Source organism: Colossoma macropomum, unplaced genomic scaffold (genome assembly GCF_904425465.1).
Source record: "Colossoma macropomum unplaced genomic scaffold, Colossoma_macropomum, whole genome shotgun sequence".
In the NCBI taxonomy this organism is placed as follows: Eukaryota; Metazoa; Chordata; class Actinopteri; order Characiformes; family Serrasalmidae; genus Colossoma; species Colossoma macropomum.
The window spans coordinates 12,693,217-12,712,477 of NW_023494795.1; the positions used below are offsets into that span (position 1 = coordinate 12,693,217).

The 19,261-nt window shown below is 40.2% G+C and overlaps 1 protein-coding gene across 2 annotated transcripts in view; it reads right to left on the minus strand.

Annotated features, from left to right (window-relative positions):
* The window catches only part of clocka (clock circadian regulator a), a 96,100-nt gene extending 79,637 nt beyond the window's left edge, over positions 1-16,463 (minus strand). For both annotated transcript variants that reach the window (XM_036581490.1, XM_036581489.1), the window contains exon 1: positions 16,353-16,463. The gene's annotated coding sequence lies outside the window, so the exon portion shown is untranslated. The remainder of the gene's footprint in view (positions 1-16,352) is intronic.
* Positions 16,464-19,261: the final 2,798 nt, after the last annotated feature.

The following is a 19,261-nucleotide window of genomic DNA, read 5'->3' on the forward strand; positions in this document are numbered from 1 at the left end:
ACGGTTCTCTCCACATCACAGAAAATCACAGGGCCTTAGACACACAAGCTGCTGATACAAACACTTTCCTTCATGCTCTTTCACACAAACGTACACACCCCTACCCAGACATATGGAAATTAAGAATGAATCACAGCCACAAACCATTAAGTGCTGACTGGATAAAACCTCCATCACTCAAACAGGCATAATCAAATCAGAGGACTAAAAGGAAAAAATGCTAATTCTATTTTAAAACAACACCATCTCACATCAGTGGGAAAAAGGAACTCCAGCGCCTCTCTGCAGAACATCTGCCTACAAGAATAAAAGTTTCAGGTGTTTTCACACCTGAAAGTTTGGATCATGATCCAGACCAAGGTTCATGTTTTTGTTACACTGTATACATTTGACCCGATTAGTTTCACATTGCAGTTTAGTGAGCGCACTTCAGAACTTTGCAAGGCATACATACATCCTGTCATCACCTACGTGGGCTGCGTCTCCCTATACTTTGATTGTTTGTAGAGGAGTGAACGTCTGACATCGGCATGTTGTCAGTTCAGCGGGTAGCCTTTTCTGTCGAATGGAGAAAAATGAATATCCTCTCTCTCGTATCCTCTTAGAGAATAAGGCAGAAGTTTCAGTATTTTATACGGTTTTTGAACTTGACTTTTTCATTGGACCAAATTACAATTAAATATTTTGTCTCCTCCTCTCTCCCTGTGTCTCCGTGAGCTACTGCGCCTCATTTTTACTTCTCTCCTGGTTCTCTTTCTTCTTCTATTATTCGATGGCTTATGGCCTGCCACAAGTGGTCCAAAAGTCCAAACCACTCAAAATTAGCCAGCCACAAGTGGTCCAAAAGTCCAAACCATTCAAAATTAGCCTGCCACAAGTGGTCCAAAAGTCCAAACCATTCAAAATTTTTCACACTGCAAACAGACCCAACCATATTTCAGTTTGATCCAGACTGAGAGCGCCTCTTTTGGTTCGATCAGATTTTGGTCCATTGGTCCAGACTGTGGTCTAAGGCACCTTTCACATCTGCTATTGTGGCTTGAACCAAACTGAAAAAAGTCCGCAGGTCCAGACCAAACAACGTAGGTGTGAAAGCAGCCTTAGTCTCCTGACAATGACAATTTACAGGTTTGGGTGTATTTTGCATGTTTCTGTTATGTTAAGCATGATTGTGTGTGCATGTTTAGCCTGTATTGTTATAAACAGTGGCTGGTAAAACCCGATACAGAGTACAGTGACAAAAGTGTTGCAAACTCTTCAGTGCTTTCTGAATTTGCATCGTATTTTCATCAAAACGACTACATTCCACAATCACACTGCAAATTCAGAAAAGCGTGCAACTTCAAAAACACTTCAAAGCTGGTCACAACAAGAGATGTGACCCACAACACAACGTAAATATTTCTGGAAAACATGCAAAGATGGAATATCTGTGATGGAAAATCACTGACAGAAGTTGATAAGACCACAGAGACTCACATTCCAGCTACTTAATGGCTGATTTGGCTGGCTAGTTATAAATCTGACATGTCATAACTGCACTACAGTGTTCAGTCATAGGTGGTATTGCTTTTTGAGGTTTTACAGTTACACTATTCAGCTAATTCCCGTTACATTACAGTGATGTTGGTTATCTACCCAAATAAAAAAATAACTTGCTGTTACCTGTGAATGTTAATGCTGCATTAAGTTTGAAAGTTTGAACGGCTCCTTTCTCTTTAAGTGTCCTCTGGAAACATTTCCGTTGTGTTGTGACTGTAGCGTTTCTGAAGCTGTGTTTTCTGTATTAGCACTGCGTTTGTAAAATGCTGTGCTGATGTTATTTGGATGAAACGCGTTCAGAGCCTGTAGAGCATCTAGAATTGTGCATCATATTTTATTATTTTGATGGTCTTCTGTAAAATGAAGCACATATGTTGTCATTTTGATGAAAATGTTTTTCATTTCGCAGTGCGTTGGATCTTGTCGGCCACGGTAGTTATAAAGCAGCTGGTTAACGTTAGGAAAGCTAACACTTTCTAAACAAACTACAATAAGAGTAAGTAAGTAAACAACTCATTTTCCAACACATGTAAACTCAGTTATAATATCAGCAGATTTCATCAGCCAATCTATGTATCTGTCAGGCCCTAATTTCCATTTGTACTGATAAAATTATGCCATTTTATTCCTCAATCCAGTACTACCAGCAAAGGCCGGAGTTTGAATAACAGCTAGAGCATCTGCCCATTCGCTTCAATTATAAGTCAACAGGTTCTCCGGTCTTTTACTACAGGGAAACAGCCCAAAATTATTGTCTGTGTTAACTGACTGTATGATACAGTTGCTGCAGCTGGAGATTAGGTTGAAAATGCTGGATTATTCCGTTAATTAGCTGTGATCCCGCCCAAACCGGATGCCTCACACAAGCAAGCTAAACATGGACAACACAGAACAGTAATCCTACCCTCTACAACAGAACAACTGCAAAACAAACAGGCTAAAGCTAACTGCCCTATATTTTCCTCAAGTCCTTTTAATTTCACATCAGCTGTTCGGTCATAAAATCAGCCTCAGCCGAGTGCTGAATCTGGAGCCTGACAGTGTGCAGCAAGCAGATGGAGGCAGGCGGGTTTGGGTGGAGTGGGCGGATGCTGAGAGCTGCAGGCCTGCAGAAGGACTCGTCATAGTGACCCACACACCCACAGAGGAGTCACGAGTCCCTCCGGGCCCAGGGCGGATGGCCTCGCGCCAGTTTGGCTCCAGCGTCCCTCCGAGGCTGCCATGCATTTGCCTGGGAATAAGACTGCTACTGACTCCAGTTTCATCCCCATATGGAGGCAGGAAATTTGGAATTATGGAAAAAACTTAAATGTCAGAAACACCGCCTGCCAGAGCAGCTCTGAGAATAATGATTCTTACAACCAAATGCGCTGGTCTTCATGCAGATCCCTCTGAGAACACTATAAGGAACAGTGAAGAGAAGCAACAACTGTGGAAGAAGGGGAAGCAGACGGGTCCTAAAGCAAAAACAGCCTGTCTGCATTACTATCAGGCCTGACATGTTTATGATATACGAATAATTGTGATTTAATCCTGTTAGTACATTTTATGCAGCTAATAAAGTAAATAATAATAAGTAAGCTCTCCTTTATTAATCCCACAACGGGGAAATTCACCTCCGTGTTTAACCCATCGGTGCAGTAGTGAGCGCACACACACTAGTGGGCAGTGAGCACACTTGCCCAGAGCGGCGGGCAGCCCTATCCATGGTGCCCGGGGAGCAGTCATGTCCTGTCAGCTCAGGGGATCAAACCAGCAAACTTCCGGTCACAAGGCTGGTCCCCCAACCATACAAGTCTAAAGCACCTAAATTGGCTTATATTGCTTGAACTGGGCTTAAACTACACACTTTTTAGCCTGATCTGAACCTCAATTTACCCCTTCTGACAAATTTTCACAAAGTAAAGTGATTTTTCAGGCCAGGAGCTCAATCAGACTGAAGGAACAGATGATCTGGTAGTGTGAGAGGAATGAAAGGACTCAATTTTATGCCTTTTGATCGAGCTCTGAAGTGATCAGAGGCTAGGGCTGGGCGATTAATCGAAAAGTAATCGAAACCAAGATTCAGAACCTCTAACCGACGTAATCTTGCCCATGTCGGTTATTTTGATTTTATTTTTTTTCTCTGTTAATCTTTTCCCCACTCTGTGTTCATGTACTGCCCCCCTCCGCCATGTCCAGTCTAAGACACGGAAGCTAAGCAGTCGCTCCCGGTGGGTTCAGCTTCATCTTCACCAGCGTCACAGGACTCATCATGAAACTTCACCGACTGACAGCCGGGCTCATCACCCAGAATGTGTTTGAGCTGTAAAAAGGGCGCGGTCACTTCTTTGGTTTGCGTCCTCAGATTCTTTAAACTTTCAGACTTTTAACTGTTCTTTTTGATGCTGCAGCCTCGCTCTCCTACGGCCGCGTTCGGACATTTCTTTCAAAATCTCTTCAAACACGGAGGTGTTTCGGACGAGTCTCTTCTAATTTTGGTACATAAATTATCACCCCAAATATTTATGAGGTCTCAGATGCTTCACTACTGCTACTTCACTGATTTGCTCCTGATGTGTCACTGACAATCTGTTAAGAGTTTATTAATCATCTAAGTAAGTCCACTCAAAATGTCACCGAATTCTCCATTAGAACTTTCAATGCATGCAAGTCAACAAACTCAACCCCTGAAATTTATTAGGGGTTAAAAAATGATTGATTCTTAGAAGAATCACAATTCTCTCTTAAAAAAAAGTTTTCCCCTACTTCCCTACAAAGTGGGATACTTTGGCATAGTCCAGTTTTAAAGAGGGGAGAAAAATGCAGAACCTCAGTAGACCACGCATGTTTGCAGTCACAACTGGCCATACGTTTCATGAATATGAAACAAAAGGCCAGAAACCATAGTAAACATGACCCTGTGTAAGCCTATGTGTATTTGTTCAACAAACACCTCAGTAAATTCCTAAGAGGCTAATCCAGTAAAATTCAGAGTAAAGACCTTTACACACCCAGCGCAATTTATTCAGACAACAGTAAACAAACTTAAGTGTATAAGAATATCTTGCACACCAAATGTGATTTTTTGAAAATGTGACATTATTTTATTTAACTTAGTCGTTTTTTGCAAAAAAACTTATCACCAACAAGAACTTACTGACCAATCATAGTGGTCTCTTCTGTTGGCAAAGCAACAAGCAAGCTGACGGAGCAGCTGTGTTCCAGCAACTGAAGTATTTTCACAAACGTCAGAAGGATCAGAATCTCAGAAAAGCAGCTTAAACTGGGTTACAAACAGAGGTAAATGTGGAAGAACTCAAAGTTTCAGCTTCTGAAGTGATGAAGCTCTTCAAGCTACTTTCACATTTCCAGAATGGACAGTAGCCCACTGTCACCGTTTCTCCGTTTGCCAGGTTTGAGACATTTGTTTGGAGCTTCGTTTAGTGTGGAGCTGCATCTCCAAAACCATCTCAAACTCAGCTGTGAGTGAAAGCACTTGTAAAAGTTTTGCTCCTGAAATGAGGGGGAGAAACTTTGCGTTGTCCTTTCACTTTTCCAAAGTTAAAGCACCCTGCCCAATGTTACAGTTCACCTGCTTCATGAGGAGCAAAGGCCCTATTTTGATGTGTATTCTGTGTTTCCTACATTCAACTACGCCAACACCTCTCCTTAACGACAAATACAGGAAAAATCATGATTTAGGCCATGAAAACAAAAATAGAGAAGCATTAACAATCATTTAATAATCAGGTCTAGGCAACCTGAAACAAACAGTGAGGTATCTAGAGATTCCCACCCTTAGAATTCCAAAGCAGCTTCAGAAATATATGTGCATCATGTTCCTCCCTCTCACTTTATTCTGATATGACAAACCCAGTCTAGTTTTGATGACTGACAGATGTTCCTATAAAAGAGAAGGCTCATTTCAGATACTCTGGCCACTGACAGCTGGATATCCTGATAGGACTATGGTGAAAAGAGCACAACGACAAGGACTTTGCATGAAGCAAAAAGGACAATAATTCAAACTACACTCTGGGCGATGCATCATCTATTATACAACAGTTAGTTACGGCTACACAAGCTGATTGGTTGAGAAGCGTTCTAACCGGTTTTTCACACACACTATCACTCCGCTGAGACGCCATTCCTAAGCAACGACTTTGCCAGCTGTAGGAGACGCTCAAGCCATTTGAACGTTTTTACTTCTTACTTTTCGCACAAACAGAAAATTGATATTTTTAAGATCACGTTTGACCGACAGCCGATTTGGTCAGACTCTGAAAATGAGACGACACTAAATTCCCAAACCGTCAGTTGGTCTGTGTGAGGAGCTGGAGAACGAACTGCCGGCTGGGCAGCGAGTGGGCGGAGCTCATTACTCTGACGTAGCAACAAGCTGCTTGTTAAGGAACTATAATTGGCAGAAGGAACTGCTGACATTAAAACATATTAAACGCTGCGTTCACGGCCCAGTTTATTAATTTCTTACTTTATTTATTTAACTGTTAAAGCAATAGAACACTCAAGGAGTGTGTTATCGCTGTAACATCCCAGCTGTGACGATCTCTGGCGACCAAATCACAGCCGTGATGTTATTTCGCGATAACACACTCCCTCTCGTGTTCTATTGCTTAATTCTAGTTTGCTGGTGTCGTAGGACAGTGTTGATTTTTAATTTTAGTAGTATTGATAGATAAGTACTGCATCAATGATAACACTCTGCTGAATAATATCCTTATTAATTAGGTCTTAATTTTTTTTTCATTGTTTTCTAAAAGAACGGTTAGTGTAGAGTATGCCGCCTGGGTGCTTAGTTTTTTTTCTACTCATAAATCACGGTTTCATTAACTTTTTTCATGAAAACTTAAATATCATCTAACACAGTTATACTTGGAAAGTGCTATGAAAGTACTGCTCACCTGTAGACTGCAGACTACGACCACCTCTTCAACAGAGAACAAGCAGCATTACCATGTTAACAATTATAGAAGCAAAAACGGCTTCAGTCATTCACATCTCTCACCTCTAGTCCTATAAATTACCACATTAAAATAGATACTGTTAATGGTACTTAACTACCCCATATAGCGTTAACATAGAAGCCTATTTTAGCCTTTAACACTGCACAGAGCGCATCTCCACTTCATAGAACATCTGTATCATCTGTATATTCTTCATTATACACACTACGAAAGCACACTGAGCTGGATGACGCATCCCGAGATATGCTTGCAAACTGGTAGTATGAGCAGCCTTGCTGATCGTCTTTTATGCAGACGGCATAGAACATTTAACATCCAGTGGTTTGACACATTGATTTGGTTGGTAATCAAAATAGTGCCAAACTGGTGCATAATTAATTAAGTAAAAGTCAAGTCGGTTGTTTTTTAATAATTATAAGGTAATTAATAGGGACGTGCAGGGGTACTCAAATATTTGGTTAACCGTTCGAGTTGCTAGTATAATATAAAAATAACATGCTGACACATCAAAAAAAACCCACAGGAAACGATGACCAGCATCCATCAGCATCCGGTGTTGTACAGGTTCGGCTCTGTAAAATCCACATGTGGTACTTCGTAAGTGAATTGGGGTCATGATGACATCCTTTATTGCAATATTTCTGCAGACAAGTATCAATTGTCTGAATTTACACCATCATCCATGCTTTTTCAAATATAACAATACTCTCTGAACATCTCCTAGCATCATGGTATAAGAATACATAAGTTAGCGTTAATAAAATTCGTGAACCCATGTTTCCTAAGTACTGGTAGGAGTCATTTTTTTGGTTTATATATATATATATATATATATATATATATATATATATATATATATATATATATATATATATATATATATATAAACAAACAAACAAACAAACCTTTGCTTTGCAAATGTTACGTTATTTTAATGGACATTTTGTCATGGATGCAACTCTCATAAATACATTGCTAAAACACTAAAAAAGAAAAGCAACACCACTGTATGTACACAGGTAGACACAGTATACAAGTATAGACAATATATCACCCAGCAACTGTATTATTCAACTATTAATGAACTGTTCAAGGCTTTTATGAATGCTGATATTCGATTTTAGTCTAGAACAGCCTATTAAATACAGCAGAGTTACCACACTATTGTTCCACTAACCATTTCTCAGCAGTGTAATCCACAAATGGGAGCAAAGAGAGACTGCAATGTTAGTTTTGGGGGCTCTTAGCACAAACTAAACTTTAACACTAACTTCCTGTGGTTTAGAAAACGACCACAATACTGTACAGAGGTTAATGCACTTACAATAACTACACAACACAACCATACAAACACTGATAAGACACTGCTGTGGCACTTTACAAAGCAGTAATAAGGGGGTAATAATATAGTAATATTATAGTAACAAGTTGTACTTGCCTATAAATTACATGCTAATTTTGTAGTTGTTACTAAACAATAAGTTAGTAATTGTAGTGGGAAAAGGTTGGTAATAAAATGAAAAAATAATGGTAACAATTAGAATTAACCTAAAAATTATATGCTAATTTTAAAGTACTAAAATTTGAGTTAGTGATTGTCGGTAATGAGCTGGTAATAAACGAGAAAAATAGTGTTAACAAGCTACTAACCTAAAAAAATTACTGGATATTTTTATAGTTGTTAATAAATGATTGGTAATTATAAGCAGAATGGAAAAATAAAAATGGTATGGTATGGATTTCATAATATAGGAGTTATTACCCCAAAAATGTACGTTTATCCTTCTTAACAATTAGAAGATTAGCATGGAATTTTGACTAATTTATTACCAACTTGTTGCCGTTTCAATTACTAAATTATTACTTAGTAACAACCAGAAAATTAATGACTTTTGTGATCAATTTTTAATTTGTTTCCTGTTAATCAAGTAGCACTTACAGATCACAACATTACAGAACTGAAGGAAATCAAAAAAACAACCCCCTTACCTACCCCATCCCACCGGTCCATCCATTCCCATTTTCTGTACATATTTTTATACTATTTACTAAATAAGATTTAATGACAAGGATGAGATTTCAAAAATAAAACGAAAGAGAGAGAAAAGAATGTCAGCCTATAAGATTTACCTCATAGCATTTGTTCCAATCTTTTCGTCACATCACAACAAATCTGTTTCCACGTCTCAACAGTAGATGTTTTACCTTTATTAATCCTAGCTGTGGCCAATTCTAACATAACTTTGTCATGCAGTTGAAATAGCCAGTGTCATATACTTAGATTATGTGGGTGAAGCCGCCTCTGTGCAATGATTTTTTTTAGCCGGTGTTAAACCAGCAAGCAACATGCTCCTTTGTTTCCCTGCTAAATTTAAACTGACAATATCATTTTTTTAATATACAACCTGTTTTCATAAGATTACCATAACATTACCCAGTTATTCTCAATCTGTAAAGCGCTACTGACACAGCTACTCCCTCAAAACAGCTTCTCAAGAACTCTGCAGCTTAATAAACACATAAATCAGGTCAGCTAATCAGATTCTCTTGACTAAGTTATGGTTTGAGGAAGATATTCATGTGTTAGGTGGTGTTCTCTGTGGAACTTCTGGGGTAAAGTAAGAACGTTTTCAGAGGCGGATTATTGCTGTGCTTGTTCATTACCTACTAATGCATGCTTACAGTCCACACACTTACAAATGATGGTTCGTCAGGGATTCCATAGCAAAGAAAATGGGTCTACGTAGAACCATGAACACTCAAAGAACCCTTTGATTAAAGGGTTCTTTGCATCATTAAAAGGTTTTTCAGATTGATGAAGAATGTGTTAAATATGGTTCTATAAAGAGCCTTTGTGAAAAGGGTTCTATACAGCAGCAAAAAGGGTTCTTCTATTATTATAAGCTTGACGTTATAACAATAGAAGAACCCTTTTTGCTGCTATATAGAACCCTTTTAAAAAAGGCTCTTTATAGAACCATATTCTCCATCAATCTGAATAACCCTTTCATAGCGCTGGGCGATATGATCTCAAATCAATATCACGATTAATTGAATGTTTTACCTTGATTACGATTAATGAACTTTTTTTTTGGTTGCTTTTGTTTTTTGCCCTCATAGTTCACTGAAAAGGTTTGTACTGTAAATATGCTCTGCATATCTTAACGTAAATCATCAACAGCCAGATGAGAATTCACGTGGCTTTTACGTCAATCCAACTCGACATTCGTCACAATTTTGTGCTGCTGAGACTCAAACATTTGGGGTGATATTTCTGTACAAAAAATAGAAGAGACTCATCCAAAATCCTCCACGTTTGAAGAGATTTCTAAAGAAATATCCAAACGCAGCCGTAGGAGAACGAGGCTGCTGCGTCAAAGAACAGTTAAAAGTCTGAAAGCAAAGTTTAAAGAATCCGAGGACACGAACCACAGAAGTGGGGAAGTCGTGGGCTGGAGGTTAGGGAACCAGCCTTGTGACCGGAAGGTCGCCGCTTCGATCCCCTCAGCTGACAGTATGTGACTGAAGCTCCCCGGGCGCCGCGGATAGGGCTGCCCACCGCTCCGGGCAAGTGTGCTCACCGCCCCCTAGTGTGTGAGTGTTCACTAGTGTGTATGTGGTGTTTCACTGCACGGACGGGTTAAATGCGGAGGTCTAATTCCGATGTGTTCAGACACAGTTGGCTACAAAAGGTTCATTTCATTTCATTTTATTTCAAGTAACTGCGCCGTTTTTTACAGCGAGCTCGAACACATTCTGGTTGATGAGTCCAGCTGTCAGTCAGTGAAGCTTCATGATGGCTCCTGTGATGCTGGCGAAGATGAAGCTGAACCGTTCGTTCATAGTTAGGATTGTTTACCTCTGGATGAGCAACGTGAAGCATTGTTCTTTTGCGCATGCGGGTCAGTTTGGGAGCCGATCTGTTCGGACTGATGTCACATACAGATCACATTTAAAAGATATTGTGAACAGCCAAACAAAATAAATCGGATTTGGTGAGAAAATCAGATTTGGACCACTTTTACCTGCTGTGTAAACAAAGCCTTAGCTTCCATGTCGCAGACTGGACGTGGCAGAGTGATACACGCGCGGTGGTAAGTCTTTAAGGGGACAGTACATGAGCACACAGAGTGGGGAAAGGATTACGATGGTTCGAGGTTCTGAATGCCTATATCGATTACTTTTCGATTAATCGCCCAGCCCTACCCTTTCATGATGCAAAGAACCCTTAAAAGGGTTTTTTGAGCACTCATGGTTTTTTATAGAACCATTTTTTTAACAGACAACCCTTGAAGTAACATTATTTTTCAGCTTGATGTTCAACATTTGTCTCTGGATTGGCTACTTCTACAGAAGACCACATCTAAAAATTCAGCTCAGGCAGGGAGTAATCTGTGTTTGGGATTTCGACGCCAGGCTTATTCAGCTCATCCAAATATACGGCCAAACATTCAAAGCATATCCAAAGCACAGGAAAGCTAAACAGGAACCAACACCTTCGCTGCCAAGAATCTCAATACAGTTGCTTGAAGTCAATGTTGTAAAATACAAGTAAGTGGTTTTTAAAAAACAGTTTGACAACTCAAGAAGAAAAAGTCTCAAATCCAACCATTTATAAATACCGCATTTCATATCTATCACCATCAGTTTTCCACAAAAAGCAGCTCCATTAACATAGATTATAGCTTAGTTTCTGCAACACAGTGAAATGTAATACACACAGATTTCTTATCAAGAGAAGCTTTTTATCCGTAATATTATAGATTCCCTGAGCATTTCATTTAACTCTAACCATGCATTTAACATCCCAGTCTGACTAATAATCACCTTCATTTCACTGCATAACCCTCCTCCATTCTGACGGTAGATTACTGGCTGTTAAAGAAGGCCTGTAAAAAGGAGCCCCTGGTGAGAAACTCTTCAGGCACATGTCTCTAAATGGTCTAAATTAGCCAAAACTGCTTTCTCGAGTATCATCACGATGGGAGCTTTGAGGAGTCATTTTTTAAACCATCAGCTCCTGTGGAGCTTCTGGTTTGTTAAGACAACTGTTTTCCAGTTCCACAGTCCAGCTCTCTTAACCACAGCATCACAGAGCTGATCATCCATGACATGTTTCCTAGAAGTCTGAAACTCATTCAGAGAATCCAAAACATTAACAATACAGGCTGTGTCCTCCTGAGAGCCTCTCCATATCAGCACCAGGTGACATCTTCGAATACAGGGTTTTACAGTTAGCTTTTTGACAAGGAACACTGGAGCTCCTGCTTTGGACACATACAGTAAAAACTCTGAGCACAAACCTAAAATGAACTTTTTTTTATCCTCTCTTTTATCTTTATTTCTTCCATCAGCCAGAATGAATGTTTAATTCAGCAATCAGATTTTTCCCCACACTCTCAATACCCTTATAGATCACCTGAACATGATTAGAAAATACCACTTTCAAATGACTATCATGTCTTTTAACATGTATTTCGTCCATTAATCTGTGTTTCTTGTCTTATCAAATCAACACAAAGTATGTCTAAACAGCCATTTCTCACTGCAACGTCTTTGATATTTTTAATAACATAATGCAGTTTTGTGTTTTAATCTGAAAACAGACCAAGACTTGTTGATAGTAAATTAAATGATAGATAATATCACCGTCAATTTAAAAAAATAGCTAATTCTTAAAAAAAAAATACATACATACATATATATATATACATATATATATATATATATATATATACATATATACATATATATATATACACATATATATATATATATACACATATATATATATATATACACATATATATATATATATACACATATATACATATATATACATATATATACATATATATACATATATATATATATATATATATATACACACACACACACACACACATAACGTGATGAGGCACCAAGCTAACTCTCGACATGCCCTGTAAATATAGTAGCAATCGAGGCCAGAGCTACACACAGAGGGGATGTCCCTATTCGCACATACTGACTATGCATAGAGAAGCAGGCCAATCATAACGAGCTAATTCAGCTTTGTAAGACGCTCCTCAAGCACAGAGTAGCAGCACTCAAAGCATGAGTTTGTTAACTTTATTAATGCAAACTTGAATATATAATAGGATACTGTGAGCCTTGACCGCTTGACCATCCTCCCACAATGCACGAACACACACACCGTCACACTAACAAGACATGACGCTTCCACCCAGCGCGATCACTTGGAGAAGAACATTATAATGAATTTTATCAATACTGCCCTCATTATGACATCCAAAAGAAGAAAGATATTCAAACAGTGAATAGGGTTTTCCCATTCATATTTTAAAAAACGGATTAAAAAACTGGGCATTTCTCTGGAACTTGGTTTGTAATCTAATCTCCAGTCATGCTATACTCCCTACATTTAACTGATAAAGCGTTGTGGAATTTTATGACTCAATGGCAATTTCATTTGTTAATAAAAACTCTCTTGGAGTCTCTGGGGCACCACTTTGCTAACAGAGTCAAAGGCAAAATGTGGTTCCATTCGCTCTTCACTCCAAGCTCACATACTAGCTCATGGCCTTCATTCTGCCTCAATGACATGAGTCACACCAACGGAGCTTCTGCACACGACCACTGTTTGTGTGTCTTCGCGTGTCTGCATGCCACATAATGCCCTCCCACCCCTGTGTCTGCACATTAATATTTCCGTTCTATGCAGTTTTTAGCTTCAGGGTGTTGAAAGCAAGCAAGGCAGAATCTACACTTTAGCAGACAAAGACAATCAAGACAGGTATGTACAGCTGTATATCACAGCACAACTCAGTAGGAAACAGAATTGTCAATAGAACTGCCATTAGAAACTGTTCATTAAGTACTCACACTGGGGTCTCTCTCGCACCACAAAACCCCCACAGTTCATTCACATACAATGCACGAACACACACACCACCACACTGTAATAATACATGAGACTTCCGCACAGCACAATCACTTTAACCTTGCTGTACTCAATACATCCTTTTGTTGAGTAGGACAAGACACTATCAGCAGTCATGCATTTGGGCTGCAAACAGCACGCCAGGCAGACTTAAGGGCACTGACAGTAAATGGATGGCAGAAAATACATAGTTATAATAGTGCAGTAGCTGTATAGCGACGCACGATGATATTGGAATCATAACTGTATCGGTAAATAAATGCTTAGACAAAATTATCAACACTGGACTGACGCTTAGATTTCACCTATATAGCTGCTATTTGATGACATAGTTACTGTACTTCAAAAGAGCACAACACGCTTCTTCATCTCCTGACGATTTGTGTTCTTGTCTATCACTGAAACTATACAGCGACTTCAGGCTTTAGAACAGCTCTGTATGAAAATAAATAAAAACTAAATAAATAAATAAAAAATAATATTGTTAATAATAACAACAATAATACAACGTTAAAGGTTTCTTTATCGGCATTGGCAGATAGGTACACGAAAAGCATCAAATACTGGCATAGGACCACAATTCCAGTGTATCTAGTGCATCCCTAATAATGTACAGAGAAACACTGATATACACAGGACTGACTTGCATTTAACCAACGCACACAATAACAATAACCTGAACAACATTTCTTCTGAAATCATTGGGAATTAATAGGGAGTTTTCTGCCCTTTTCTGCACTACAGCCTCTACTCTTCTGGGAAGTCTTCATACTAGTGGTTAGAACATTGCTGTGTGTGCTTGGCACTGGGCATGGCGACATTAGGTTCATGTGTGGATGCTTCATAGTGTCCCCATAACTGAACAACTATTTCAGCATCAGGTGCACCTTAAGGTAACTGAATTCACTAAGGTGCCTGGCTACTTTAGTGTACATTAAATCATAGAAAGAATACTCAACTCATTTAAGAGCTTAAAGAGTACAGTCAGGCACCCTTTAACTACTGACAGTGTTGACAGTGCATTCTGAAATATCTTTTACAACCACACTGCCAAACAATAACACACACATGAAAAGGAATGCTTGCATTCTGGAAGTACAGCATTCACTGTATAATAATAACCTGCTTCTTTTCCTTTTCTCACATTGAAAGTGGTCAGGTATCGTAACAGCAAGTTCATGAAGGGCATCAAGCCGCATGTGGGAGAGCCAGTAGTTTATTGATACGGGCGCTGTTCCGCTCTATAAAAAACTCACCTCACCTCTACACTGTATATTACAGCTACTGATCTTGAACCATGAACTGGGAGTCATAAATGTCCCTCATCACCTCTGCGAATAAGTGTCAATGAGGGGTCATTCACTGTCTGTCGAAAGTCTGTAGGCAACTGCTCATTCAACATCTCTTCCGAAATCAAGGGTCCCCACTTAACAGTCTCTACTCCTCCGAGGGGCTTTACATTAGATGCTGGAACACTGCTGTGAGGAATTTGATTGCATTCAGCCACAGAAGCATTAGTATAGGTACTAATGATGAATTAGTGCTGGATCACTCCAACTCATCCCAAAGGGTACCGGATGGAGCTCCATCACTCCAGAGAACACAGTTCCCCTGCTCCACCCCTCATTGGGCATGGTGATGACCTTAGGCTCATGTGCAGCTGCTCCACACTGTCCCCTTCTACGGGCAGTGCTTTTCTATGGAGTTTATACCTTAAAGCAGCTGAATTCATTCATTAGTATTGTCTACAAACTTTTGGCGCTACAGTGCACATGGATACAGAACGCCGTGTGGGATTTACACAGGGTGCTGAAGCACAAATCGCAATGATCTGAAACTGAAACATCCCTAAATGACAGCGCAGGACAAGGTTCCTTAATTAACCTAGCTCTGTTCACTAACTTGACAGACACAGCGTGGTCTATGGGCGACCCCATGAGATCTGAGAGCGTGAAGCTTCAGGCGACCCAAAGCTGAGGTTCCATCTGAGGAAAACAGCTAGGCTAGCACTAAATTTGATGGTGAACTACCTTCTCCTGACCGCTAAACACGCTGCCCTGGGAAGCCGGTGGGAATAAACATTTATTTCCACTCTGCTGCCGGACTCTCCGGCAACGTTTCGGAGCCAACAGCGCCGTACAGCTCGGCAACACACGCGTAATCCTCCTCCACGGCACCACCGTCCACGAGCCGGGAGCTAATCTGTGAACCAGGCTAGCCCACTAACGCGGTTAGCTGAAGATAATGATGTCGCTAGCCGTGCCCACCTCTCTAACAGGTTGCTCTAACGGTTAAACGGTCGGGCTACAGTTAGGTCTGGATCTGGACCCCCTCCCCTCTACAAATCGATCAAGCAAGACCGAAATAAGCGCCGCTGATTTGGGCAGGAACTCGGTGACCTACAGGCACGGTGGTGAAACGAAATGCTTAACGTTAAACGTGACCTAGAAGCGCTGAGCAGAGCCAACGCGCTGGTTTAACTGGTTTATTAACGTTACACAGGTCACTGCGAGCTCCCACGGCATCAAACATAGGAGCAAAGTTTCAAACACGAACCAGCCAAAGGCGGATAAATAACCCAGCCGTGAGTCGGCTAGCTCGCTAACCTAGCCGCGAACGCTTAGCGGAGCGGCACCGTGAGCACTAATCCTCCCCGCTGTAGACTCACTAGGCGAGAACGAAATGTGGGTCAGCAGGCCTTCGGCTTCTTCCCCAGCGAGCACAAGAACAACACACACACACTCACTCACTCACACTCATACACACTCACTCACACACAGAGCCGTGTTTCTTTCTGCCTTCCCGTCTGCACTAAAGCGTCCGCCGCGCTACGGAGGGACTGACAGTCCTGTTTTTAAATTAAAAAGCAGCACCGTCGTGCAGAAACGACCGGCCCTTACCTCGTTTTCTCGCCGTTGCGGGGGGATTTCTCTCTCCTTGTTTTGGTTTAGATGGCCGCGTTGGATTGACTGGAGTTAGAAAAACAGCAGGGCCTACCTCGGGCTCCCCCCGCGCATGCGCGCTGCACACCGAGCGGCAGCCTACACAAGCTGAGCGCCGCTGCACAGGCGGGAGATCTGTCGAGCTGCCGGGCGCAGCGGCGAGAGAGAAGGACGGTTAAATATCCCAAATATGTCGTGTCAGTTACAGCACAAGGGCTTATATTACCTGATAACTAAGTACAAAAGAAACACAAGAACCGCAACGCGGTTGCAGCTCTTTATACACACGGACGCCAGCAAGACTCATCAGTTTAGCACCGTCCTCTGTAAGCTGTCTATTAAGAGGTGACCGCGAGGGCGAAAACCGCTCCGCTGTTGTGTTATTAAATGGCTGTAATGTGGCCCGTTTGGTAAACAGTCTCAATGAATGGCCACTAATGCCGCCTTTTTCTCCTGTCTTCTCTTGTTTTTCAGCTCGTTTGGTGTTACACAAACGCTCCCAATCTTTGGCCCTCATCTGTCGCTCGGTGTTTTTGGCCGAACGCCAATTAGGTCAAACGCGCGAGCCAACCTACCTTAGCTACGAACGGAGCGCGCGAAAATTTTGGGGGGCGGGGCGAGAGGAGTGACGCGTGAAGCGACCAATCAGCGCATTGTGCGTGTGCGCAGGTTATCGCCACAGCGGCGCTCTGGTGCTAGAAAACAAGGCAGATTTATCGACTGCTTGAACATCGTCTAACACACAAACGTGCTGAACTAAAACCCATTATAGTGATGTGTAACGATCGGAGGGGACTTTTATTTTACTGTTTTATTGCTTAATCCTAAATATATTTCCTAAGAGAAACGCAAAGACGAATTCAGTCTGATCATGAAGACTTAGCGACATCTAGCGACCACATGACGTTAGAACTCGCAGTGATGTCCTGTGCTCCGGTCTTTTGTTTTAAGTGTGAAGTAACGTACAGCAAATGTGCTACTTTAGAGGCAAGTCGCATTTTTTTTAATCAACTTTGTTTTTTAACACACAGTGATAGAGTATTTACAATCAATACGTTTTATGAATGTTTATGCTGGTTACATTCAAGCATTAATAATGATCACTAGATGGCACTGTATGCACACGGTACCTGGTGCATCTGCAGGGCACCTGGTTGTGTTTTTTTATCATAGACTGGACTTTGAACGTCAACCACGGATTCATCAACGTTTTACGTTCCATTAATATCAGTAATAAATAACATATTTCATGGACATGTAGTGTAATCTATGGGCACGTTAAGCTGGACGTTAAATAAACAAATAGGCCTCTTGCTGAAAGGGAACCATTTAGTCAGTATTTCAAAACACTGCTAGGGTGTTCTGTCTAACTGAATGCATTAAACTGTCAAATTAAAACTATCTAAGCATGATTTTCAATCAACCACCATTAAACCTTAAATCCGACAACTGACCCTTTGCAAAATTAAGATCAACACACCTCTCAGCCAGTTACAATGACCTCTCAACGTTCCTTCCTGCATCACGTAAAGGAAGAAGACAGAACTCCTCTGAACGAACCTGCGGTGAGAACGGCAGTGGCAGTAAATTAGATGGTGGAAAGGTGTTCCTGAGGAACGTATGCCTGACACATGCCTGATGGTATCTTCATCATCTGGAGGGTGGTCGTGTTTTTGTCGCATTCCTGAAGTTGAAAGTTTTGGATTTAACTATGTGGAAAACCACATAGATTTATACATCAGTCAGAGTAAACAGGACAGTACAGTGCTCACATATTTGTGATGAAAACATTGTGCCTAAAGGTAAATAAGATAAATGAGCTCATAATAATAATAATAATAATAATAGTCATAATCATAAAATATTTTTTTTCCTTGTTAAGCCCTTTTAATGCAGCAAAAGAGTGCAGACATACCATTCTTCATATTGTTTCAGTAAAGTTTTCTAAATATGTTGTGTAAAAGATGATGAGTCCTCATCAGCCTCTAATTTTGACTAGCTCCAGTGTTAGCTTAGCATTCGCACATGTGAAGGGCTTCCGTTACTGATACCTGTTTCTTATGAAACACAAATACCTACCACTTTAATGTTTAGTGACTAAACAATCTCCCTGTTTTTATTTAATGTAAACATGTTTTCACTTTTGTTTACTTTAATTTATGGTGTATGTGTATTTTGTCAGTTCTCAAACTTGTATGTCTGCACTGAACATCTTATAAAGAGAGTTTATTTTAATGAGAAATGTATCAAATCGGCTCCTCTGTGTTTTTAAATTTTCATTTGCACTTTTGAGTTTTTAGTCTGTTATGGATGTGTTATTGTCACTTATCTTTAATGAAACCTCTGGTATGTAGAGTAGTGATGTGGCAATATACATACATACATATATATATACACATATATATTTCATTACAGATAAGTGACAATAACACATCCATAACAGACTAAAAACTCAAAAGTGCAAATGAAAATTTAGAAACACAGAGGAGCCGATTACATTTTATATATGTATATATATATATATATATATATATATATATATATATATATATAGATAGATAGATAGATAAATAGATAGATATATAGATATATACACACACACACATATAGATATATATGTATAGATATAGATATAGATATACACACAAATAGGTAGATCTTAAGCCACTATAGAACAAAACCTCCTTCTTAGATCATTGTGTCTCCCCTGTCTCTGGTTTTCTTCTTGGCAGAGCGTGTCTCACTAGGTCTTCTGCTTTTTAACATTTATCTACCGTTGTTGATGACTGCTTGATGGATTGGCCTACATTTTGCCAATCCCTGCCTTTCAAAATTCAACCAAAGAAGCTACTTCTCTGACTTATTCA